This window comes from Hermetia illucens, chromosome 2 (assembly GCF_905115235.1).
Source record: "Hermetia illucens chromosome 2, iHerIll2.2.curated.20191125, whole genome shotgun sequence".
NCBI lineage: Eukaryota > Metazoa > Arthropoda > Insecta > Diptera > Stratiomyidae > Hermetia > Hermetia illucens.
Window position 1 is genome coordinate 91,462,187 of NC_051850.1, and position 26,174 is coordinate 91,488,360.

The 26,174-nt window shown below is 40.8% G+C and overlaps 1 protein-coding gene across 1 annotated transcript in view; it reads left to right on the forward strand.

The window, feature by feature from the left end:
- LOC119648162 (sensory neuron membrane protein 2) overlaps nt 1-26,174 on the forward strand; it is a 208,885-nt gene that overhangs the window by 101,977 nt on the left and 80,734 nt on the right.

The following is a 26,174-nucleotide window of genomic DNA, read 5'->3' on the forward strand; positions in this document are numbered from 1 at the left end:
ATCACAAATTATCCGGCACTGATGTTCACGTTTGTGCTCCTCTGTCGTTCATCCTTCCGACTTCTTCCTGCCTAAGTTTCTAATGGATGACTCCTAATCCCTTTTCGACTTCAATCCATATTGCTTTCGAATTCAACATACAATGCATGGTATTTTGGGCCTCACGGTTGTAGCTTCCAATGCAGCTTTTAAGCTGCTAATCCCGGGGATTGAAATAAATCGACTTTGCGTCCTCTGCAATATTCGGGCGCTTTGGGCCATATGGCAATTCGTTATGCCCAAATCGACAGACGTATGCTCGGCAACCTCCGTGTCCGCTCGAAAGCTGTGTTAGGTCGAAACCTACTTCACCGTGTGATCGCTCTATCAATTTCCGAATATCCTATATGATTCTGTGGTTTCAGCGGCCTTTTTTGACTCGTCCTCCCTCTCCTGTCATTCATCGATAGTTTCAGTTCATGCGAGCTGCGGCCGATGGGCAGGAGTTTCTCCGGTGAAGACGTTGTTTTTCTCTCGCCAGAATATCAATCGAGACTATTCCTACTATCACGGAAAGTACTTTTATAAGCGCAACATGTTCGGAGTGTACTTATCCGATGCGCAGCTCCAATTTTTCTCTAATTTAGTTTATTTTCATTGCATCTGCCCACATTGGGGATGCATTTAATAGGATCCATCCTCCACCCTTCCGATAACCTTGGACCTCCTTATAAACCTTCGTGCACACTTCATAAGTGATTTGAAATTCAGCCTGTGGTCAATCAGTACGCCTAAGTATCTAAACGTATGCTTGGAATGTTTTACTTGTGTTCCAATTTTGATTTTCATGAACGTGCACTTTCTCCGCTTGGTAATAGCCCAGCGCAGAGCATCATTCTCCAACCAGGACTTAATGTCCTGGTTTGCGTCATCTCCATCAAGCTTGACTTCTTTGAGGAGGCACCATCAATCATCACATCAGTGTCGTCGGCAAAACCAATGCAGACCACACTATTTGGAAGGTCTAGTATCAGTACTCCATTACAGATAATAATCCACAAGAGTAGATCTAGGACGGACCCTTGTTTGACTCCCCATGTCATTCGATATAATTTCATTCCATCATTCGATTCGCAGCACAAAAGCCTATCAATTAAGAAGTCGGTACTTCGGCCCGACTATGTTGGCTAGGGACTCAAGTATTTTTCTCCATCTCGCGGAATTGAAAGTATTTTTCTCCATCTCGCGGAATTGAAGGTATTCTTCACATCACTGCACTGTATTTATCCTCGTCAAGTGCGGCTATCTGTTGTAAACGTCCCCTTTCGAAAACCGAACTGATTCTTAGCGAGACCGCCTTCCTTTTCGGCAATCGGAAGTAATGTGTTATTTTTTCGGCACGTTGAAAATATTGTCTAGTGGGCCTAGAATGTCTTTCCATCTTACGGAATTAAAGGCGTTTTTGACGTCAAGTGTTACGAGGAGCAACACCCGTCGAGTTCGGCGGCTATGTGCCTCTGCTCGTCGAACGAAGTCTACGACCTGCATGACAGCATCAATTGTCGATCTCCCTGCTCTAAAACCAAATTGCCGGGGAGATAAATCTCCGGCAGCGTGTATCACTTCAGTGAGTCTACTTCTGATGAGCTTTTCGAGCACTTTCCAGCAGCGTCAAACATACATAGTGGGCGGTATGAAGACGGAAATTCGGTGTCGTCTTTCCCTTTATGGATCAGTGCAAGCCTCGCAACCGTCCAACGAACAGGAAAAATGATCTCTTTCATGCAAGCATTGAATGCGCCGAACAGTAGGTCTGGCCGGTGTTGGAATACCAGTTTGTATACCTCTGCTGGAATACCATCGGGTCCTGGCGCCTTCTTGTTTTTCATAGAGAGGACCGCCTGTTCCAACTATTTTATAGAGAAAAGTGGACAGTCCTCTGCGCTCTCCGCGCCGACGTCATCATCCCATACGGGGTGCGCAGGGAAGAGTGCCCTTACAATGCGGTCCATCTGCTCGGCCTTAAGTGAACACGGTTTCCGCAGAACCCCGATTTTTCGGATTACCAGTTTGTATCTCCATTCACCTCGTCGACCAGATCTTGCCAGCAGCGAGCTTTGCTCTTGTTTATTTCGCTGCGGAGTCTCCTTTCAGCTGATTTGTACTCCATCATTATGGTACATGCCTTCTACCGGTCGCCTAAACGTTGTGTTAAGCGGCGGAGCCTGTGACACTCCTTCCGGAGCTCTGCGATTTCCACTGTCCACCAATACATGGAAGGGTTGCCGCGCCGCGATGTCTTCCTGGACGTGGAGGCTCGCAGACCGTAGTTATCAATTTCATAACTGAATTTACGACAGTGTCAGCTGCGGCGCCACCGCCCCCAGGAGTACCTTCCAGCGTGGCCCCACCTGTTCCCAGAGTTTCGACAAATTTCCCGGTGTTCACTTTCGCATAGAAAGATCGCCGGGGTGGCGCACACCGAGAGTTTGCGTCCACCACTTCGAAAGCAATGTATTGGTGATGACTTGCCGAGAAGTCTTCCAGAACTCGCCACCCGTCCACCAGCGACACCAGGTTACACCAAGGTTACGTCTAGAATACTTCCTTCGCAGCCCGGGCGCCGGAACGTTGGGGTGGATCCGGTATTTGGAACTACCAGTCCTGTTCTCGCCGCCATTTCCAGAATTCGTTTCCCTCTGGAATCCATGTGAGGCATGCCCCATTCAAGTGCCCTAGCATTGAAGTCACCCCCGACCAAGATCCGCCCATTCGTGCTTATGATAGCGTCCTCCAAAGCATCAAGCCTCCGACGAAAGCCCGGCATTGTCTCATTCGGCGTAAGATAGACACTAAAAACCGTTATCCCTGAACACCCAATCCAGACAAAGCCGTCCCCTAGGCCTTGGGCTGGAGTCCATCTTTTAGAAACCAATCATAAACGATAGTCGTAAGACCAGCCCATATCCAAAGTATTTTTGACGTTTCGGTAGTAAGGTAGCTTCGAAATTTGTAGGTTGATAACCCACAAATTTCTATTCCTTTTGGTGGCCTTCACAACAAGTATTGAATACTTTGAGTGTACTGTTCGATAGTGTCAATGCTCGTGGATTAAATTGTTCTACCTCATGAAAAGTAAAGTTGGAAGTGTGGAAAGAATTCGAAACCGTTCCGAACCCCGGTCAGTGTCTATCAAGGAAGCGGCCATGCTGCTCTATACAGATCTCTCACTAAGCTAAGCTGGAGGAACTAGCCAAAAATGAAATGAACGTCTTATACAGTGCCAAAGTTTTTGATAGCCGACCTAGGCGATATTACTTTCTATGTTTTGAGTGCTGTCCTACTAGCAAAGAAAATTAACTTGCTATTTCAGAGATGAAGATGTTTTGTTGAATTAGTGACATAATACGGTATTTACTCATCCGAGGTAAGGACCAATCAATCGACAGTATGCTCATATAATCTACGCTGATGAGAACTAGCTAGCTAAGCTTGGCTTAAACATCCAAACCGATGGAAAACGACCCCAAGGACGACCGAAAAGGCGATGTCTTGATACGCTAGTTGATTTCTGTCTCTTGACTTCTTGACTCGAATATAATTAAGCCTATCACTGAAAAAAAGTTGCAAAGTGCCGAGCTCCTTACCGAACGAAATAACGGCTAAGTAGGAAGAAGGTTAATGGCAAATGACGGTGCGCTTTTCCAAAATTAAGTCGACCTTTACGGTTTTTAGCGGAATTATATGTGTTGAGCATGAGCCCGATTAAAAAATCTAGCACGGTGCAATGTTCAATTTGCTTCCCAAAGTCTCAAACTTACGATGATTATTTATAAAACAGAAAATATTGGCATTTCAAGTTTTCGGGACAAATTTTACTTCTCTTCCGATAGCTACACCTTGTTTCCGGCCATCGCTTCTATCAATCCCTTGCTTTAGAAACCTGGCCTTTTCGCCTATTCTTCACAATCTCATAGTTTTGCACTTTTGCTTCCTAACTTATTCGGTATTTTATCTATTTTTTCCTCGCCACTGGTTTAGACGCGTTCATCCTATCCTAACTGCATTACTTTTATATAACGTTTTCATGATTTTGTGTAAAAACAAAACCTTAATAACGCCTGATTGCTTTTTGACTGTCTATCTATTTTATGCATTTTCCTCGAGAGATTGAATTTGGTGGACATATGCAGGTTGTGAGATCTCACCAAGGATATGATTTTTATGGTGGTTGAAGAGGGGCAGATAGGGGGTGCAATTAATTATTGTTGTCTCCAAATATGGCCGTATGAAGTATCAAACGGAAAGGCTTGATTATTGTTTTACAAAATAAGTCTTAGATTTGACATTGGCTGCAAAGTTGGGGAGTGGCGGATCAAAAAGTGCAAATATAAAACGTGGCGGAACTCATTCTCAGCAACTAATATCAACACAAAAGTCTGAAAAACTCACGAAGGTGCTTTTTATAAAATCTATTCCCCAAAATAAATTTTGTACCGATCTCTGTTCAAATCAAACTAATAATAATATATGTATTATATGTACATATACCCCACCTTAAATTCATCCTAAGATTATAAACTTATGCAAAGACATAAGGCACAATACAGGACATAATACTGGAAAGTTTGTAGGGAATTCTTCTATTCTACTATTATCAACACGCGAGCTAAATCTAGTAGAAAATTAAAGTAGAAATAACGGCTTGATCGCGAGCATGAAGCCGTAAAACTCCGGACCTGAGTGCCGCGATCGAAAGGGAGGATCCAGGATGAATCACATCAGTAGAACTTATATACTTGCGGGCAGACCTTCGCGGTGAATTTCGCCATCTTTTTAAATTTTTGGGACAGCTCTTCCATCTTGATCGTCTCCGCCCATTTAGGATGACTTCTCAGACCATCGCAATCCCATTTAGCTTTTACAAATGGTGCCCAACGTGGGCCCCGACATTTGCTAGGCTAAGACCAACATTTTTCTAGATTCAAAGCCAAACATTTCCTAGGTTGGAAAAATTGGATGAGTGGAAGATAGCTTATTCCCATTCAAAAGTTCGTATTGATGTCTGTCTAGCATAGAGATACGTGCACTTGATTTCATCTTTCCAGTTTTAGTTTGCCCGCATATTTCGCCACAAGCAATTGCTCCTATGCCTCATTTCTCCTGTCCTATGCTACCTTGTAGAGTAGAGTTTCCCATCCTTTCCTTATAGTATAACACGAAAGTTGAGTTATTCTTGTAAGTGTGCTGCGTTTTGTTTAAAGAGTAAAGCGTAGACCTCACAAGAGAAGTCTCTCAGGTGTCGATGGAGATGAGTTCAGCCTCTGTAAAGTGTCTTGCCCTGACCTTCGTTTGTGTGATGTTTTAAGGCCTTAGGTCTCGCAAAGGAGTATCTCTTAAGTTTCTGAAATACGGGCCTTGTTGGCAGAAGGCGAAAAGGCGAAATGTGGATGACAATTCTCTTTAAATTTCTACGCGCGGTTACTAATCCTTTATCTCATGTGCAGAGGGAGAAGCTGATGGTCTGCGGGGCTTTAGTTGGAAACGGGGGACTATAGGAATGTGCTATCCCCGGCCGTCCCCAAGACTTTGCATGCGATTAGTTTTCCGAATACAAGGAAGGACGGAGGGTGAAAAATAAAATGTTTTTACTCCTGTGTCAGGTTAGGGAAGCGAAGTGAACGCGTACTATGTTGGGAACGGAGGATTGTAACGAAGTGCTATACTTGGCCATCTACAAAATTCGTGCTTTCTCGTTTCTGATATCATACATGGAATATTCGCGTTTCAATATTCATGGTGATTGAAGAGACGTCTTTTCTTCCCTATCGGGACTGGGATGTTGGTTTGTGACAGGTATTCGGCTGGAAACAGCGGTACGTAGCGTCAGACTGTGTCTGGCTGTCCCCAATACTTTGTCTCCGGTCAAATTTCCGACATCAAACAGCGAAGATTAAATTGGCGCGAATTTCGCCGTGATTTCGTTTTCATCTTCTCACTTGATAGAGAAGAAGGAATTAATGAGCGTGTAGCATTTGGTTAGATTAGGACGATGGCAGCTAGGTATGAAGTCCGGCCGCCCCCAGTTCACGGATTCCAGACAAAGACGAGACGACGTTTCGTTGTTTTCCCTATTGAGTACATTTTGTACATTAAGAGGTTGAGATGACGCTTTGCCGCCAGTGAGTTTGCGGGAAACTAGGAACTGGATTGGAGGGATAAAAGTTTCTCATTTTTTTTTTAATTAACAGGTTCTTTTCATTTTTTCCTCTCTTTTCTATTCTCTTTTCTTCTAGTTTATTTTATTTCTTTTCTCATGAGCGTAGACTCACCTTTCGGTTTCATTGAGCGTGGGCTCATTTTTTAACCTTATTAAAATCGGTTCAATGTCTGTCTGTCCGTCTGTCTGTCTGTCACAGACACTTTTCTCAGAAACGGTTATACCGATTGACACGAAATTTGGTGAGAAGGTGGGACATGGGGACCCCAAGACATGCAGTGAGTGATATCCTTGTACGTTGAGAAGGGGGGGGGGGGGGGGTTCCCAAACATGTAAAAGAGGGGTGTAAACATTTTTTTCACCGAATATAGTCATATGCAGTATCAAATGAAAGATCTTAATTAGTACTTTTCGAAACCGGAATTAGTTTTGAGATTTGTTAAAAAGGCGGAGAGTGGGAGGGGTGGAAAGTGATGATTTCTTTAACGGACCCATTCTCAGAAACTACCCAACCGAAAAATCTGAAAAAAATAATGAAGCTGCCTCTATATGGTGCCCAGGCGACAAAATACTCTCCATATCGATATCCGTTCAAATAAAATTAATAATAGTATATTACCATTTCTTGGGAAAATTGAGTAACATGCCCCTTAAGTGTATCGCAGAGTTTTAAAGTTGGTAGTAGTATAAAATATAATATGAAGAATATTATCTCCAAGTTTGGTCAAAATCATACTTTTAGTAACGAAGTTACAGTACTATTATTATTATTCTGTTAAGGGAAAGTCGCACCGCGTCCTTGAAGAACTATTATGCCCCTTTTACTGGTTATAGTGTACCTATTGATCATAGTATCTCAAGCAGGCCTGTAACCGTTAGGAACTTTAGTATGTTCCCTACTTCCAGATCTTTCAGCTTTGCATCTGGTATTAAGTGTTCTCCCAGATGTATCGATCTACTTTGCACAAGTGCCAGACACTGTCCCAGGACGTGTATAGAGGTTTCGTCCTCCTCCTCACAAAACCTGCAGGCAGTGTCCGTAGATATCCCTAGCTTCCCTAGGTGATAGTTCAGCCGACAATGACCAGTGATAATTCCCACTATGATTCGGAGGTTCTTTCTGGTGAGGTTTAAGCAATCCTTTGTGCGCATGGGTTCGTATCCCCCAATAAGCACCCTGGACTGCTCCATCCCTGGTAGGCCCGCCCAATATAGTTCCCTCAACCGTCTCTTTTCATTTCTTCGATTCATAGCCATGAAACCGTTTCCGATTCCACAGAAGGGTTCTGGCCCGTGTAAAGGCGTCCCTGCTCCACTCTTGGCTAGTTCGTCCGCTGCCTCGTTGCCTTCCAAACCAGCATGGCCTGGAACCCAAAGCATCCAGACCTTGTTGGACGAGCCGAGTGTATTCAGTCTCTCAAGGCATTTTTTAGTCCATGGATCCCTAGTTTGGAGCGTAGCACCCCAAGCATTAAAAATCAAAAATTGACTGACGGTTTCGTCCAGGGCAGAGGCAAGTCATCAGACGCTGCCTCACCTCTGCCCTGGGAGTTCCCGAGCTTCCGAATATGGTCATGTTATATATCAAATGAAAGGTTTCGATTAATACTTTCCGAAACCAGTATTAGTTTTGACATTTATTGGAAAGGCGGAAGTACGGAGGGTGGAAATAGATTTCTTTAACGGACCCATTCTAAGAAACTGAAAAAAAATATGAAGCTGCCTCTATTCGGTGCACAGACCTCAAAATACTCTCCATATCGCTATCTACTCAAATTAAGTTAATAATAATATATTAGTATGTTTTGGGGAAACCGACTAGACACCCACCTCAAGTTTATCCTAGACGTACCGTATTTAAGTGGATTTGCTCCATATTAAGACCACGTTTTCTCTTATTTAATGCCTAATATTCCCAAATTATCCATGATTAAGCCCATTTTACATTTACATGTCACTTGAATTCTAACATAATGAGGCAACTTTTGTCAACATTGCAGGTTTGTAAGTTTAATGTACCGTTACAATAATTTATATTGAAATTTAGGTGCAAAATCGATTTTGAATTTTTTTTTTAAATTTGAACATTTCTATCTTTGAAGCCATGATGACTTTTACAATTGAAAAATATCCATTCCTAAAAAATTTTGTGCAGTTTCGGAAAATGTTAACAAAGTTGGTATTAATTGATGGAGGGAATGGGAAATTGTGTTTTTTTTTTTGGAAGGTCAAGCTTTTTGACATTATTCGCCATAAATCCTAACCTAACTGTTTAAGGGTAAAAGATAGAGTACCCATTTTTTCAATTTTCCTCAAATAAATGGTAATATCCACCATTAAAATTTGTGTAAAGCGTGTAAAGCGAACCCATAAGAACGGCGGAGTTGGATATATCAATCAATATTTTGAATTTTTAGCTATTTATGAATTAAAACGTGCATAGAAAATATTCGTAATAACTTGTTAACTATAACTTGTTATCTAGAACTTTCACGGGCAATTTCGCCATCTTCTAAGGTTTTTGGGATAGCTCCCAGTTCTTGGTCGTCTCTTAGTGATAAGACGGATTCTTTTAAACCCTATTTGATAATCTGCTATGATTTTTTGAGTATACAGTTCCGTTCTGCTCTTGATAATCGACAGTTTATCCAGAGACAGTTCTCTGTGACCCTTACAGTGACCAGTGGGTAAGAATTTGACCTCAGAATCTGAGTCTGACTCAGGTTCTCCAGCAATGAATCCACGATTATTCCTTCACTCAGGGTCGAATCATCACGATTAAAATTTAATCCTTGTTTTTATTTTAATATATTGTTAGCAATCACGACATTTGCTTTACCCATGTTCTCGGATCGCAGCCAGGTTACAACTTCTTCTTCTTCGCAGCCAGATCAAAACTTCTTCTTCACTCAACCATCAACACGGTAGTCACGCCTCGGTTTCGAGTTTCATTAACATACTGTTTCCATTCAGATTTTTCCTCTAGTTTTCCAAACGATCTTCCTTACTGAGTCCCCTCACTGCGATGAGGTAGGCAATACCCGAGGTAGCGGAAGCATGGGGGAGTAGATTTCCCTCGGAACATTTATGATAACAGCTTCTATCTTTTCCGAATAAGGTGCGATTGACTTGCTTTGCCCCACCTAGAATTTCTCAAGCACCTGTTCCATTATCGAGAAAGTCGATTCTTACATTAGAATCAAAATGGAATGGACTTTCAAAATAAAAATTGTAGTCAATTTATAATTGGCAATATCTGAGGAAACTCTCATGGTCATAAAAATTATAAATCGTAAATCGTATTCATAGATAAATTTAAACGATGTTTGCAGGATTTCTTTACTTGATCTTCATCCTTTAGCTGCGTTAATATTCCGATCTAATCTGCAAAAGTTTATGTAAGCCCGCCTATGAAGCATCTAGACAAAAACTAGTCTACCTTGAAGCAAATATGGATTGTAAGGTAATGGTTTGCACAATATTCATGGGCTTTAAAACTGAAAATACACTGATATTGCGTATTGACCGATAAATCAAGCGGACATTTCTGTTAAGAACGGAAATCAGCAAATAGAATCAGATTTCTAGTTTCCTCTGTTGTGGTCTTCTCAATTGTGTTATAATATTTATATATGCAACTTGAAATTTTCCGGTTGTTTTCGTTCATCACAGAATTCAATGCACTTCGATCAATCACTTGGAAGCTTTTTGTAACCTGATTCTGGTTCTGTGAGAATGTGAAACGATGAAAAGATATAATCGTCGCAAGTTCATTGCCACAGTCTTTATGTTAAATTGGAATTTGACGCAGATAATAGCCCAACTAGCTAAGAAAAAGTTTAAACAAAGCTATCATATGCGTACATGTGTTTGTGACCATGCATTTGCATATCATGTTTTCCACCACAAATAGGAAGTAACACTACAGCGTACGCCTCGATAAAGTTGCTCGACGACAGGATTCATTCAAAGTGCATCACAATATTGATGGCATTAATTCGTATTTATGCAAAGATTTCATAAGACAAATATCACTTTTCAAATTTTTTACTGAAAGAAATATTGATGAGTGTTTTGCTGTTTTCCATATTCTGGTATTTTCAGTTTTATTGCTATTGATGAATTATAAAAGTTACTGAATAACATTTCAGATAGAAGTTAACGACAAAATAATCTTTTGATTTAATAGGCTGTAGATAGAATAAGCATCAATGATAGATGAAGGAATCCAGTTTTGTGTCTTCTCTATCAATTCGTATAGGAAGGTGAGCCATAAAAACTTTTGAATGGAAATAGGGAAAAACGATTTTCAGTAGCAAAACAGCTCACCTGCAATAAACGACACGGAAGTACCAGGAACGACAGTCTGACGCATTTTATTTTAAAAAAAGCATCATAGGTCGCTGATAATCAAAGCATCGTATTAATTTTATGGCCTCCTCAGGATGCAATAAAAATTGTCCCCCAAAGTTAACTTCCACTACAACATATTTTGAAATAATACGCGTCGATTATTCACAGTCGTATTTCTAGAAAAAAAAATTCAACTAAGCACCCGTTTTTATATTTTCCTTCTAGTTTTGCCTTAGGTCGCAATTATAGCTTACGAAGATGTCATTTTTATCCAACCACCTATTAAACAATAATCTGATAGCGGGTACGAGTGAAGAACCAGTTTTTAGTCCATATTAAAAATATTTATAATTTGCTGTTTATTCCTAAGGAAAACATTGTAGACTTCATCTAAGTGAGGATCATCTGTTGATTTCCATAACAATAGTCCTTCGGGAGCAATAATTTGTCTTGATTATTGTGATCTAACTTGATCTGTATCAAGCTAAGTCTACTCGTCTACATTTTATTCGTTCTGACTGCTAAAGCGTTTTTAAATAAATACATTATATGCCGCCTTATTAACATTCCTCACACTGTCTGAAAAAAATAAACTTTCTCGTGGGGCACTGTTCGATAAGAACCATGTGTGCTGAAGAGCAGAATTAAATCCGTTCGCCATTCCCAAAGCACCATTGTCTATCACGTCAAATTGGTGCTATTTCGAACTGTCTTTGGGGCCTATCCTCTAGACTTGGATGTTAAGGCTACAATTACTTATAGAATTATGACTACAAGGTTCGAGTGAAGTTTAAAGAGCATCTGCAAAGTGATACACACCAACATCATCATCATCATCATCATCAACGGCGCAACAACCGGTATCCGGTCTAGGCCTGCCTTAATAAGGAACTCCAGACATCCCGGTTTTGCGCCGAGGTCCACCAATTCGATATCTCTAAAAGCTGTCTGGCGTCCTGACTCACGCCATCGCTCCATCTTAGGCAGGGTCTGCCTCGTCTTCTGTTTCTACCATAGATATTGCCCTTATAGACTTTCCGGATGGGATCATCCTCATCCATACGGATTAAGTGACCCGCCCACCGTAACCTATTGAGCCGGATTTTATCCACAACCGGACGGCCATGGTATCGCTCATAGATTTCGTCATTGTGTAGGCTACGGAATCGTCCATCCACATGTAGGGGGCCAAAAATTCTTCGGAGGATTCTTCTCTCGAACGCGGCCAAGAGTTCGCAATTTTTCTTGCTAAGAACCCAAGTTTCCGAGGAATACATAAGGACTGGCAAGATCATAGTCTTGTACAGTAAGAGCTTTGACCCTATGGTGAGACGTTTCGAGCGGAACAGTCTTTGTAAGCTGAAATAGGCTCTGTTGGCTGACAACAACCGTGCGCGGATTTCATCATCGTAGTTGTTATCGGTTGTGATTTTCGACCCTAGATAGGAGAAATTGTCAACGGTCTCAAAGTTGTATTCTCCTATCCTTATTCTTCTTCGCGTTTGTGTTTGACCAGTGCGGTTTGATGTTGTTGGTTGATTCGTCTTCGGTGCTGACGTTGCCACCATATATTTTGTCTTGCCTTCATTGATGTACAGCCCAAGATCTCGCGCCGCCTGCTCGATCTGGATAAAGGCAGTTTGTACATCTCGGGTGGTTCTTCCCATGATGTCGATATCGTCAGCATAGGCCAGTAGTTGCGTGGACTTGAAGAGGATCGTATCTCTTGCATTTACATCAGCATCACGGATCACTTTCTCGAAGGCCAGGTTAAAGAGGACGCATGATAGCGCATCCCCTTGTCGTAGACCGTTGTTGATGTCGAATGGTCTTGAGAGTGATCCTGCTGCTTTTATCTGGCCTCGCACATTGGTCAGGGTCAGCCTAGTTAGTCTTATTAATTTCATCGGGATACCGAATTCTCTCATGGCCGTGTACAGTTTTACCCTGGCTATGCTATCATAGGCGGTTTTAAAGTCGATGAACAGATGGTGCAACTGTTGTCCATATTCCAACAGTTTTTCCATCGCTTGCCGCAGAGAGAAAATCTGATCTGTTGCTGATTTGCCTGGAGTGAAGTCTCTTTGGTATGGGCCAATGATGTTCTGGGCATATGGGGCTATCCGGCCTAGCAAGATAGTGGAGAATATCTTATAGATGGTACTCAGCAACGTGATGCCTCTATAATTGCTGCACTGTGTGATATCTCCCTTTTTATGTATGAGACAGATAATGCCTCGTTGCCAATCGTCAGGCATTGATTCGCTGTCCCATACATCGTCAAACCAGCCGTTCCGACTCCTTTTGCGGCTGGGGCCAAGTATGTTTGTGGCCGTATCAATGATAACGTTCTTCAGGTGATTGTGAAGATCATTTGTTGATGCTTCATCTCCAGGTCCTCTGTTGACTGCGGTTATTGCGGCATCCATTTCCCTCTTATAGGTGTCGCGGAGGGTTGTGTTGTGGATGGCTTCAGTGTTCACTCTCACCTGATTGTCAGAGATAGTGCCAACGAGATAGTGATCCGGGTCTATATTGGCCCCACTATATGTTCTGACATTCATCAAGGCTGAGAGGTGGCGGCGATCGATCAACACGTGGTCAATTTGGTTGAAAGTGGTCCCGTCTGGAGAGGCCCACGTATGTTTGTGGACCGCTTTCCGCGCAAACCAGGTACTTCCAACAACCATTTTGTGTGACCCTGCTAATTGAATAGTCCGCAGTCCGTTATCATTTGTATTTTCGTGTAAGCTATGGGAGCCAACGTATCGCCTGAATACGGGCTCCTTCCCTACTTGGTTGTTAAAATCCCCAAGTATGATTTTGATATCATATCTGGGACAGGCTTCGAGGGTTCGTTCTACTGCCTCGTAGAAGGTATCCTTCTCCGACTCTGCAGTCTCCTCTGTAGGGGCGTGAACGTTGATGAGGCTTATATTTCTAAACTTGCCTCGCAAGCGCAGAGTGCATAGCCGTTCGCTTATGTTTTCAAAGCCGATAACAGCAGGTTTCATTTTTTGGCTGACTAAGAAACCTACTCCGAGCACATGGCTTACTGGATGACCACTATAATACATGGTGTAGTGGCTCTTCTCCAGGAAACCGGTCCCTGTCCATCGCATCTCTTGCAACGCTGTTATATCAGCCCTATATTGGGACAGGGTATCGGCTAGCTGCTCATCAGCTTCATCTCTGTACAGGGAGCGCACGTTCCATGAGAAAATGCGCAAATCATTATTCCGTGTTCGTTGACGGGTCCGTCATTTTAAAATCCGTCCTGTCCGAGGCTCCTGTTGTGGCTTCGTAACAAGTTGTTTTCCGTGTAGGGTTGTCAGCCCTACCCAACCCCCAACCTGGAGGACCAGTTGGTACAATTTGTCCCGTTTTTAGGCGCGGGAGACTCGCCTTCATCCTTCTCCGTCTGTAGCTTTTCGTTAAGAAAGAGCTCCCAGCGGTCACCACGTGGAGGTGGAGATAGGGTTTGGTAGTAGAGCTGTTGGTGTTGGTTCAGCAGGCATTTCCCAGGTTTTATGCTTCATCGTGGGTACCAATCCACGTTTCGCCCTGGGACCTATACTACCCTTTGACCACCCAATTCAAATGTAGTCGGGAGGCATCGTGAGCATGATGAGTAATGACACGCAGTTCAGAAGAGACTACTTAAAGGTGACATTGTGATCATATTGGATGCATGCCAGGCATAGTCTCAGCGACCGTAACTACAACGGTGAATCATTTGTAGACTTCTGCGACTATCACCGCCATCATCGGCGACACATTGTTGGAGCGCAGGACCTGCCAACAAGTCATTGGGGTTTTCATTGACCAACATCATTCAATCAGATCGACTGTACCGCGATCATTAGTATATCATGGAGCTCTCTTCTGAATGTGCATAAAAAAGGGGTGCTAATATCGGCTTCGAAAGGGATCACCATCTGACGGTCGCATTGGCCGCCATCAAAAATGCCGTTGTCTCTGTTGTGGGTGACTGATTGCGGAAACGTAGGGTTAATCAATAAACTCCAGGATTTGAGGGCTTTGTTGTTAGCTGCGAGCGGAAGTGAACGCAACGCGATAGGGCTCTATTACCGGCGAAAGTACGAGGAGTACAACGTAGAATCCACCATAACAACAACATTACGCTGGGGAAGAAAGCAGAAACTGATGCAAATTGATTTGATTTCGGCATTATATATCGCATCACGAAAGAGCTTGCAAGTCGCCGTAATTCTTTCAATGGTCTTATGAGAAGCGTTAACGGTAGGCTTCTCTTGCACTATAATGAGCATCTGAGCAGATGGAGGGATCCATTTATCACGATTCGTATGACATCCGGTGAGGTTCCACCTCTCATGAGAGTTATGGTGAACCTCCCGCTGCACGGAGTAAAACCGCTGGGCTCGACAGTCTCCCGGCGGAACTCTCCCGAACAGCTCCTGCAATTTCAGCAGAGTTGTTACTTCCATCTTTCCCAGTGAGTGGAAGAAGGGGTGGTGGTTAAAATTCAGAAAAGGGACAACCTCCTTGACAGCAAAAACTTAGAGGGGTATTTGTGTGCATCCTTCTATCACAATAATATTAACTAACTTGTCCTCGAATTCATCAAAGAACATTTCCAAAATTTGATTCTTAAAGAACAGATTGGTTTACGTTTCCAATCGTCCTGCATCGAACACATTAAAACCATGTAGATCATTGTGGAATAGTGTGAGTTTAGATTATCAATCCACTTGCTCTTCATCGATTTCGGGTAAGGTTTCGATGCCATAAATAGCGAGTGCATCTTGGAGAGAGAGAGAAGCATTCCAGGGATACTTATAGCTATTATCAGAGCAACATGTGATGTCGTGTACCAAATTGAAGTAGAACCTCTGAATAATTTGGAGTCCGAAGTGGGGTCGCCACTGCTACTTAATAACTTGTAGCTTTCATTATTTCATGCATCATGTGATGGGGTATTCTGGCCTAATATAATAACTAATGAATGGGTCAGGAACTGGAAGTGGCACTGGCTAGGTTAGATATTAAGGAAAGGCGACGATTCCTTTGAGGGTTATGCCATGCAATGGAAACAGCCGCCCTACCACGGCGTGGCGTAGACAAGAAAGAAGAAGTTGAGACACATTGACAGAAACTGACAGTGGCTTGAGTTGGCCGAATATGCCCCACATAGGGAACTATGGCGACGATATCAGTAGAGCCGCAAATGTATTTTCACTGACCGCTTCCGCCTAAGTTGATTACCCTTTAAAGGTTCCCCTACTATAGTTTTAGACATAGGATATGCTTGTTATATTTTCCTCCCTCTGAGTACGTAATGTAGTTGGAATTATTCTCTTTATTGTTCACTGATAATCAAATAAATATATATATGTTTGTATATGTTGTATATGGTAGCATCATATCTAGAGTTAAAAAATCGGTGCGACCATTACCAGAGAGAGAAAAATCCCATTAAAGCAAATAAAACGAACTACTAGGCCCTTTTTCTAATGCCCTCAAAGAAATTAGGCCGAAAAGTAAACTCCGCATTCACAAGAACCTAAGGCCATACCTATTCTGATAATGACAAGGATATTATAAAGCCACTGAAGAAGAAGAAAATATGCTTTGACTATTAGACAGTTGTACTCTACTTGAATTTGAAAGCTGGGACCTCAATCATAAAATACAAAATGAAATATTTGAAATTCCTAGATAGTTATATTCGGAGAAAAATTATTTAAACGCTCATCCTCCCTTCTTCGTAGGTTTAGGAAGGCTCGTAAACTTAGCCTGCCATTCACTGCATTGCGTATCCATCGAAGAAATTGCTTGCTTTCTAATGAAGTGCCTTTAAAAGAGATTATACCGACTTTAGTAAAGTTTCGTTTTACATGAAACTTTAAAAAGTCAATCAGCCGGAAGCTAAACGCGCATATTTGAATTGGAATTATTCTCATTTGTACCTAGCTCTTAAGGTTTATGCTTTTGATTTATCCGACGATTCACTTTAGTATGACACTTACATTCAAAGTCTAGGAATACAAGAAATTTGCACAAAAGTGACAATTTTGACCTATTATAACTCTGTTATTAATAGTGTGATTTCCACCAAACTTGGTAGTATTATGCTCTATTACAATATATAGACTATATTAATGCCAAAGTTGATGATTCTAGGGTAAACTTAAGGGATGTTCCAATATACTATTATTAACTTCATTTATACAGGTATCGGTATGGAGAGTTCTTTGAGGCTTAGATAGCATGTGTATGGACCGCCATGTCTCTTTTCAGATATTTGAGGACCTCGCATTTCTCTCCTTTGAAACCAATGTCAAAACTAATACCTGCTTCGGAAAGTACTGATCGGCCATTAATTTGATACCCCACATGACTAGTTATATTGGATGGAAAAAAATCTTACACACTTCTTTTGACTGTAAACTCCTCCCTCCCCCTTCAACTCAATATGGAATTATGTTACTCAATGCATACAAAAGAATTCACAATTCCCACCTTTCTACTAAATTTCGTATCAATAGGAGTAACCGTTTCTGAGATATTAGGTGTGATAGACAGACAGACAGTTAGCCGACTATAATTAGGTTTTGTTTTGCACAAAACTTTGAAAAGGACCTTGCGAATTCCTGCTTCCACTGTGTAGAAATTTCTTTATAATTTGAAATTATAATGATATTTCTCAGCTGTGGGATCACTTTTTAAGGTTTTGTTTGTTTGATGATTTCTTTAACGGACCCATTCTCAGAAACTACCCAACCGAAAAATCTGAAAAAAAAAATGAAGCTGCCTCTATACGGTGCCCAGGCCTCAAAATACTCTCCATATCAATATCTGTTCAGATTAAGTTAATAATAGTATATAACCATATTTTTGGGAAAATTGAGTAAAACCCCCCTTAAGTTTATCTCAGAGTTATAAAAGTTGGTAGTAGTATGAAATATAATATGAAGAATATTATTTCCAAGTTTGATCAAAACCATACTATTAGTAACAAAGTTACAGTAGCTCAAAATTGTCTTTACCGTGTAAATTTACAACCAGAAGTACTAAATCTGATATGCTAAATGCATATTCTTAACGGGCTACGTACAGATGGGATAGTTCTACACTCAAATATACTCAGACAAGAAGCAAACAAAACCTTTCATACCTGAAGCGGCCAGCTTCTGGTTTCCCGACTTGTCATTTTTAAACTGGAGAACCACCGCCAATAAGTTGCATCGGTATGCGCAAATTGTTTTCTCTTGATTTCCTTCTCTTTGATGGTAGATTTTACAACTCAAATTGATGCTTTTCTATAAAGGACGAAATAAGTTTTGTCTTTCATAAATGTTTAAAAAAATGTTTACATGTTTGCCTTCCAAATGAGAAATATTATTAATTGTGTTCAGTCCCTTTCACTTTATTACTATTTTCAATCGTATTCTAAGAATACCCCAGGTAATACTAAGTCGCACCCCCTTTTCATCGGCTACAAGTAACCCACATGGAAGGGTTTAATGATATGGTCCACATACCATCCGTTGCCGCAATCGATACATTTACGTTCTAATATTTTCTTTCAAAAGAATCTCATCGCAGTTCATTGATTCGCATTAGTTCTAAGTTCGATCATCTTCTCGACTTTGCTCAAGCTGGACAATTTTACATATGCATCAATACTTTACGAAGGATTTCAACCACGGGATCTTCACTGACCAAGCCAAGGAAGTAATGGAAGACTGAAACGGGTGTCCCTTTCTATTCCACTGAAAACTGGAATTCTCAGTTTATTTGATTAAAAACATTTGCACCTGGCATGCGTGCAACCAGAATGAATTCGGCACAAGCTGTGGTCTTCCCAAGGCCCAAAACTACGTGACTTAGTGCTAAATGGTCATTGTCAAATTGGTATCAAGCTCTAATTTAGTAGCGATGTTTTTCTGGTCACTAACAAATTTTGATATCGAAGACATTTCCGCATGAAAAATATCATTTGCATGGCAACATGAGTCCGCATTGAAATTCACCAGAAATTAACTCGAATCCAAAACTTAACGATTATGGTATGCTTTGATGTTATCACCAGAAATAAATTACTAATTAGTATACTTGGTAAACAACTACAAATAAGTTTTTTATGGATTTTTAAGGTAATTTCAAGAAAGTAATAATGCATCTTCCGTTGTAGAAATTTTAAATTAAGAATTTCTGTCCCATAACAGGATAATCAATCTTAACTTGCTGTGTTGTATTTAGATGTTAGGAAATATATTTATTTGCTTGTTTAGTGTTGAAACGATCAAAATACTTCTAATGACATTTACATTGTGATCAAAGAATTGCAATTTATAAAATTCCCATAAATTTATCAAAAGACACTATTCACATATTAAGTATAGACATATAATCTATAAGAGTGATAAACTTCGACGAAAAGAGAACGTTCAAGGTAAACTTTATTTGGAAATAAAATATTATAAATAAGAAAGCAATTAATCACTTCTCACTTTCAAATTTGCAAAAAAGACTTCGCAAAGAATGTCATGTAAAAAAATTCATAGATTTTGCTACTTTATCTCATGCAACCCTGTGTTGGTTGCTTCTTTCTACATTTATTATATTCGTTATGCATTATAACTGTGTAGCTAAATATATTTGCCAAAACAAATTCTAACCTAACACAATACATGGTTTAGAATTATCATGCTGAAATGCTTTGAATCATTTGCGAAGAATACAAGGCCAAATAAAACCCAAGAAATTGCTAAAGACCGGGATAATTCCTGTTTTCCTATAAAAGAGAAAAATCTTCATCTTCTCACTTACAAAGACCCAATCTTGCATTAAACGGGTAGACTCACGGCTAGCGCATAATAGTCTTCACAAGAAGACGCTTACAATAAAGTCGTAATCGGGATTGTTTAAATTAAACAATTAAGTGCAGTTCAGTCCGCCACTTCTCACAGGGTTGTGGAACTGCGACTCCCTAAGTTCAATATCGACCGCTGGTATGATTCAACTGTCGCTCAATAGTGGCAGAGCTATCTTACTGATCGGTCGGCAGTTATACTGAGTAATCCGCCTGAGAATATCTATGGTGGGATTCGATTGGGCCGCCATCATATATGCTCTTTTCTCGGGTGTTACACAGGTCGTGGGTCACGTGCCGAAGGGGTATCATAAGAGCTAGCTGACTGCGGAACCCTGGTAGCGGATTGATGAATGGACGGATTTGAAGGCTCTACTACGCAGCAAGTGATGGTGGGCTTGACGGGCTTGAACTCTAATACCGAGCGAAATGCAAGAGGTTCAGCGAACAACTGAAGAGGCGGAAAGAACACTTCACCACAGTTCTTAATAGCATTACATTCAGTAAAGTTCCTCCTCTTGTGAATGAAATGGCTATTCACCGTCATATACGGATACGGACTGTTCTGCTAAGCAGAAAAGAAATCATTTCGGCCACCAATGCTCTTAAACCGGATGGAAGTGGTTAGAGCGCTGGGCAGTTTCAGGTACTGCAGATCTGCGGCTCCCACTCGTACAGAAATCTTGGCATCCGAGAGATTTTTCAGAGAACGGAAGAAGGAGACCCGTTTTGAGCGTCACAATTGGAGAGGTATCTGCGTGCTTCCTGTTGTTGCAAAGATAATCGCTAAAATAATCCTGGAACCCATCAAAGAACATCTCTAAAGTTTGATTGAGAGAGAGACTGGTTTCTGCTCCGAATCCTCCTAAATTGACCACATCAGCACCCAACGGATCATTTTGGAACAGTTAACTGAACCTGCTCTTCATCGATTTCAAGGAAGCTTTCGTTAGCGAGAAAATGGAGTGTATCTGCAGTGGTCTAGGCAGGAGGGGCACTCTAGCGAAACTAATAAATTTTATCAGAGCGACATATGACAAGGCAAAAGCTCACGTGCCTAACCGAAGTAAAATCCAAGAGAATTTTAAGATGCAAACAGTCCCAGAGTCCCTCAGGGTTGCATCCTGTCGCCGAAATTATTTCTTGATGTTCTTCATGCTGCCTTGTCCGGAGAATGTAGAAGAATTTTCTTCTCTCGACCGCAATTTTTCTTGCTAAGAACCCACGTCTCCGAGGAATACATAAGAACTGGCAAGATCATTATCTTGTACAGTAGGAGGTTTGACCCTATGGTGAGACGTTTCGAGCGAAACAGTTTTTGTAAGCTAAAATAGGCTCTGTTGGCTGCCAACAACCGGGTGCGGATAGTCATAGCTGTTATCGGTTGTGATTTTCGACCCTAGATAGGAGAAATTTTCAACGGTCTCAAAGTTGTGATCTCTTATTTTTATTCTTCTCATTTGACCAGTGTGTTTTGATGTTGGTTCTTTGGCTTTTGGCGCTGACGTTGCCACCATGTACTTTGTCTTGCCTTCAATAATGTGCAGCCCGAGATCTCCTGCTGCCCGCTCGCTTTGGATGAAGGTAGACTGTACGGCTCAGCAGACTGTACACCTCGAATCTCCAGGGCCAGGTTGAAGAGGCCGCATTATAGGGTATCCCCTTGTCTAAGACCAACATTGAGTGGTCTCGAGAGTGATCCTGCTGCTTTTATCTGATCTCGCACAATGGTCAGGGTCAGCCTAGTCAGTCTTATCAATTTCGTCGGAATAGCTCTCATGGCCGTGTACAGTTTTACCCTGGCTATGCTGTCGACTTTAAAGTCGATGAAAAGATGGTGCATTCGAACAGTTTTCCATCGCTTGTCGCACAGAGAAAATCTGATCTGTTACTGATTTGCCTGGAGTGGAACCTCTTTGGTATGGGTCAATGACGCTCTGAGCGTATGGAGCTATCCGACCGTACAGGAGAATATCTTATAGATGGTACTCAGCAACGTGATACCTCTATAATTGCTGCTCGCAATGACATCTCCCTTTTTATGTATGGGACAGAAAATGCTTCGTTGCCAAGCGGCAGACATTAATTCGCTGTCTCACAACTTGAGCATCAGTTGATGAACTACTTGGTGTAGTTACTCGCCTTCATATTTAACCGATTCGGCTGTAATTCCATCGGGTCCTGGCGACTTATGCTTTTTATGCCGGGGGATTGCACGGACTGTTTTTTCTATGCTTGGTGGTAGCAGCATTTGTCCATCACGTTCACTTGGCGGGACCTCCAACTCGCCGATATTTTGGCAGCTGAACAGTTCATCAAAATACTCAACCCATCGCTTCAATATGACCATTGTGCCGGAAATCAGATTTTCGTCTTTGTCTCGGCAGGATAAGGATCGAGGTTGGTTGGTAAAGCTTCTGCGCCTGGTGCGGTTGCTCCCTGTATTTTTCGAGTTCACAGACTTGTTGGTTCTCCCAGGCCTCCTTTTTTCGTCTGCCAAGTCGTTGCTCCGCTCGATGGGGTTCGTGATAGGTTTCTGGGCATGCCCTCGTTCTTTGAGAATGCAACATTACTCTGTGTGCAGCATTCTTCCGTTCTGTTTCTAGCTTACATTCATCGTCAAACCAGTCGTTCCGACTTTTCTTGCGGCTGAGGCCAACTATGTTTGTGGCCGTATCAATGATAGCGCTCTTCAGGCGATTGTGAAGATCATTTGTTAATGCTTCATTTCCAGGACAGGCAGGAGCTGTCATGAAAATCACCCACAAAAAAGTTAAACATTTTCTGTAGGTAAGCTGAAATAGCGGCTCCTAAAATCAAAGATTTTGACAAGTGCTAGTCAAAAATTTGTGAAAATTAGATCCTAAAACTGATCACAGACGTAAAACCAAGTTCGCACGCTGGATTCGTTTTGTCTGCCACATACGGAGCAACCGATTTTGCAACTTCACTTGGTTGCGAGATCTCGAAGATTGCACATCGTCACGTCGTGAGGTTCTTTACGTTGTGGACTCTTTTTGAGGGTACATAGTCGTGAATTTGTTAGGGTTTTTCGTTTTTGATACGAAATGCTTATAATGCAATAAAACGACCTTTATGTATAGATTAAAGCGGCTTAAGCAAGGTAATAATGTGCATAGAGGAAGTGCAGATATAAACATGCAAATATGCCTCTGCCATCTTTTACCAATAGTTTAATCGCAATTTAGTCGATCAGCTTCCTATTTTTCTGTGCGCATAAATTTCCTTGTGGTCAATACAAACATTATAATAAAGTTGCGGAATCACCAGTAAATGATCAATGAAAATAATTAATTATAAACAAAAAGCAATTAATGGCACATTGAGTTATATGGCCATTGTCGTTTCTTCACTGATATTTCTTTGATTTAGAGTTGCATCTTAGTTAACTTCTTTGCCTTAGTGTCACTTCTTAATCGATTTTTCTTTAAATAAAATCGGAAATGAAGCAAAGGGTAAGTTTCATAATTTGGCATTTTTAATAATTAGGAGACAAGATTACAAAGTCCAGTTATATGGCAAAACAATCTCTAAATAAAGTGAATTTGTTGAATTTGTATGTGAACTTATATTTCAATGCGTTATAATACAAACACGTCAGAAGCAGGAAGCTGAAGGCTTAAGATATGAACGGTTTTGTGTATTTTGTTGAGGGCAGAACTGTTCCATTTGTACGTAGCCATGTCAAATTATTCACTCTAATGAGATATTGATATTATTGTTGTGGGTTACAGTAAATTTACACGGAATGGACAAACTATTGCAAACTTGAGGATATCATGTTTCATACTATATTATATATAAAATTTAATAAAGTTAGGGAGCTTTCTAGTAAATTTCCCAAAAACAAGGTGACATACTATTATTAACTTAATTTGCGCTGATATCGGTATGGAGGGTATTTTGACACATGAATACCGTACGGAGGCGTGATCTTTTTCAAATTTTCCGGTTGAACAGTTTCTGAGAGTGCATTCCTCGCCGGCAAGTAACTAAGACCAACATATAGGTGATCTTTGCCACTCGACAAATTTATGTTCAAACATTTACCTCATTAGAATTGATAGTAACTAATTCACCTGTCACATCTCCTCTCCTCGAAACGCCAGTTTGAACATAGTTACATTTAGTTCTGTAAATGGTCGAGTTAAATTGTGGTTTTCTCCGGTTTTAAAGAAGTCGTTCAGCCAAGTTTCAGTGATAGCAAAAATATCATATTAAAATGGCAAGATTTAGCACGAGGTAAATTTACTTATTTTACTTCTCAAATCGCAGCAATTATGATGGAGGAATTTAAGTATGTTTGTAGGTGTCTCCTTTTGCAAACAGGATATGTGTTTTGACTATAGACTGGAACGATAAGTTTAGAGGTCGCATTTGACCTGGTTGTAAGTCATTCCAAGTTGTTCGTAATAACGGTAGAAGAAGATGCGTAAAGAGTTAACGTCAGTAAGTAGACTCTCCTGTTGAATCCGGTTTCCAGTTTTCCGCCAAAGCAAGGACTTTCATGTTCATCATGCATGTATACGAGAAACAGGTGGACACTGCCGTAAATCTTAAAGCTAGGCAGCCATACAAAATCTTGTGGTACATGCCGGAACCTACAATTTGATATAAGGCGACTTGAAATAGCACTTAAATTCATAAGCGGAAGTAGTGACCTTATGTACATAACTTGCAGGGAAAAGTAGCTCCCTTTAGATCTCTGATAGTACTACCCACAAGCAAAGTCTCGTTTTTGTATTGTTTTTTAGCCATAAGAACTTGATAGAGCTGGGTCTTGGACTACAAGTATAGGAAAAAATAACAGCTCAATGCCATATGTGCAAACGTTTTGGATCTCGAACAATGCGAACCGAATTTTGTAAATTTTCACAAATGAGACGCTATGTTGTTGATTACTATGATAATTATATAGCAGTTATAGTGCAGTTTATAAAATACAATGATTTGACAAAATTCACGTGTATCAACTGAAAAACCACACATTATTTCATACCCACGGGAGCGTCCGGGAAAGGAGAAAAATTTACTAAATTATATTTGTAGCCACACTAACCAGGTGTGTTTATTATTAATCCATCCAACACTCAAAAATTTCAATTACTTTTACAAAAATAGCAAGGCATCATTCATTACACAGACATCGATTATGGAATCAAAACACACCGTTATTTGCTCAGATTAATAACCAATGGTTTGATTGCAAAGTAAATAGCAGCTACTACGGTGGACGCATATTAAGTAGTAGTGGTGGCAAGAAACGGCCTTGAGTGGGCAGGTCACGTTCATAAAATTAGAAATTTAACACAGGCGATACCTGCGCATATTCATCTACACGTTGTACGCACTGAAAGCCAAGTTGACAAAGTTTACGGCCAACGAGTGGCTAGAAGTAATTATATAGTAATAAAGTAATTATATAGTAATGAATATAAATAGGCATTTACCTAGTAGCAAGTGTATCTAATGATGTAAACGGGATTATGCAAATGAAGCAAAATCATCTTCGAATGCTTGTGAGCTCTTATTTGAAATTTTCCGAAAACATTCAACCTGAAGTTTGAAAATTTACTTTTATTTGGCGCATTTTCTACGGGATGCATTTGGAAGACTCTTACAACAATAAAGACAAGAAGAGCAGACCTTGAACTTTTTTATCCCTTCAAAATTCCGATGCTGGAAGTATTTGTCCCAGAGAACGTCCTATGTCAGTCAAAGACGAGCAAATATGATATTATACGGGTATAACCTCCAATTTGGCTTTCTTTCCATCTTTTTCGGATATAGATTGATAAGAGTAACCATATCATCTACTAAATCGTGGTGCTCAAGAGAAGATTCAAGATTTACTTGAGTTATTCGTATACCAGTCAACATGAAGTGCGCAACCGATAGGAGAAGAAAAAATAGTGACGGAGTATAGTCTCTATGGATTTCATATTGAACTTTGGATTACCTGGGGACTTTATCTTATAAAGCACATAAGAATTTGTATTGTTATGTGTCGATGTCGATAAAATGTACATTTTTTCAAAACGCCTCTCTTGCACAGGGTACAGATACAGCTGTTCAAACGAAAGTTTAATCAAAGCAAAATGTCAGCACTGAAAGTAGATAACGTGGTCAGTGCTGGAGACTCTAACCAGCAACTAGCCTGTTGCTTTTCGATTCGAAGCATCTTTCATGGTTATAGTTATTATCACTGCAGCGGCATAGACCCCGCAAATTCTTCTCTAGAAATAACAATCAGGACGGGCTCTCTTCTTTTGAATCAAGAATTCCTTCTATGAAGTTAATCGCATTTCTTGAAAGATATTTCAGTTTCCGAGGATTTTCTGTTTTTAAGGATCTGTGGGAAACAAAGCCTAATTAGAATCGATTCGATGTCTGCCCGTCCGTCTGTCTATCCGTGTGTCTATCTGCCTGTCGCACCGATTATTTATATCGCAGTATTGTGACAACTATTTCATGTAGAAAAGGTGGTTATCGCAGATGATAATTCCACCGACCCCTGTCCGAACCATCGAAAAACTTACGGTCACCTGAAAATTTAATTTAATTTAATTCATGCCAATTTCTGTTTCGAAGATAGTGTTAATAATAGACTCCCTTTTGTAATAATGCACACCATCCCATACTCTACGTGCCTTGTCACAGAATATCATTCTTCCTGCTACGCTCATGCCTACGCAGAGCGACCATTGAAGCCCTTAGCTTTTCATGCTAATTGATGCAATT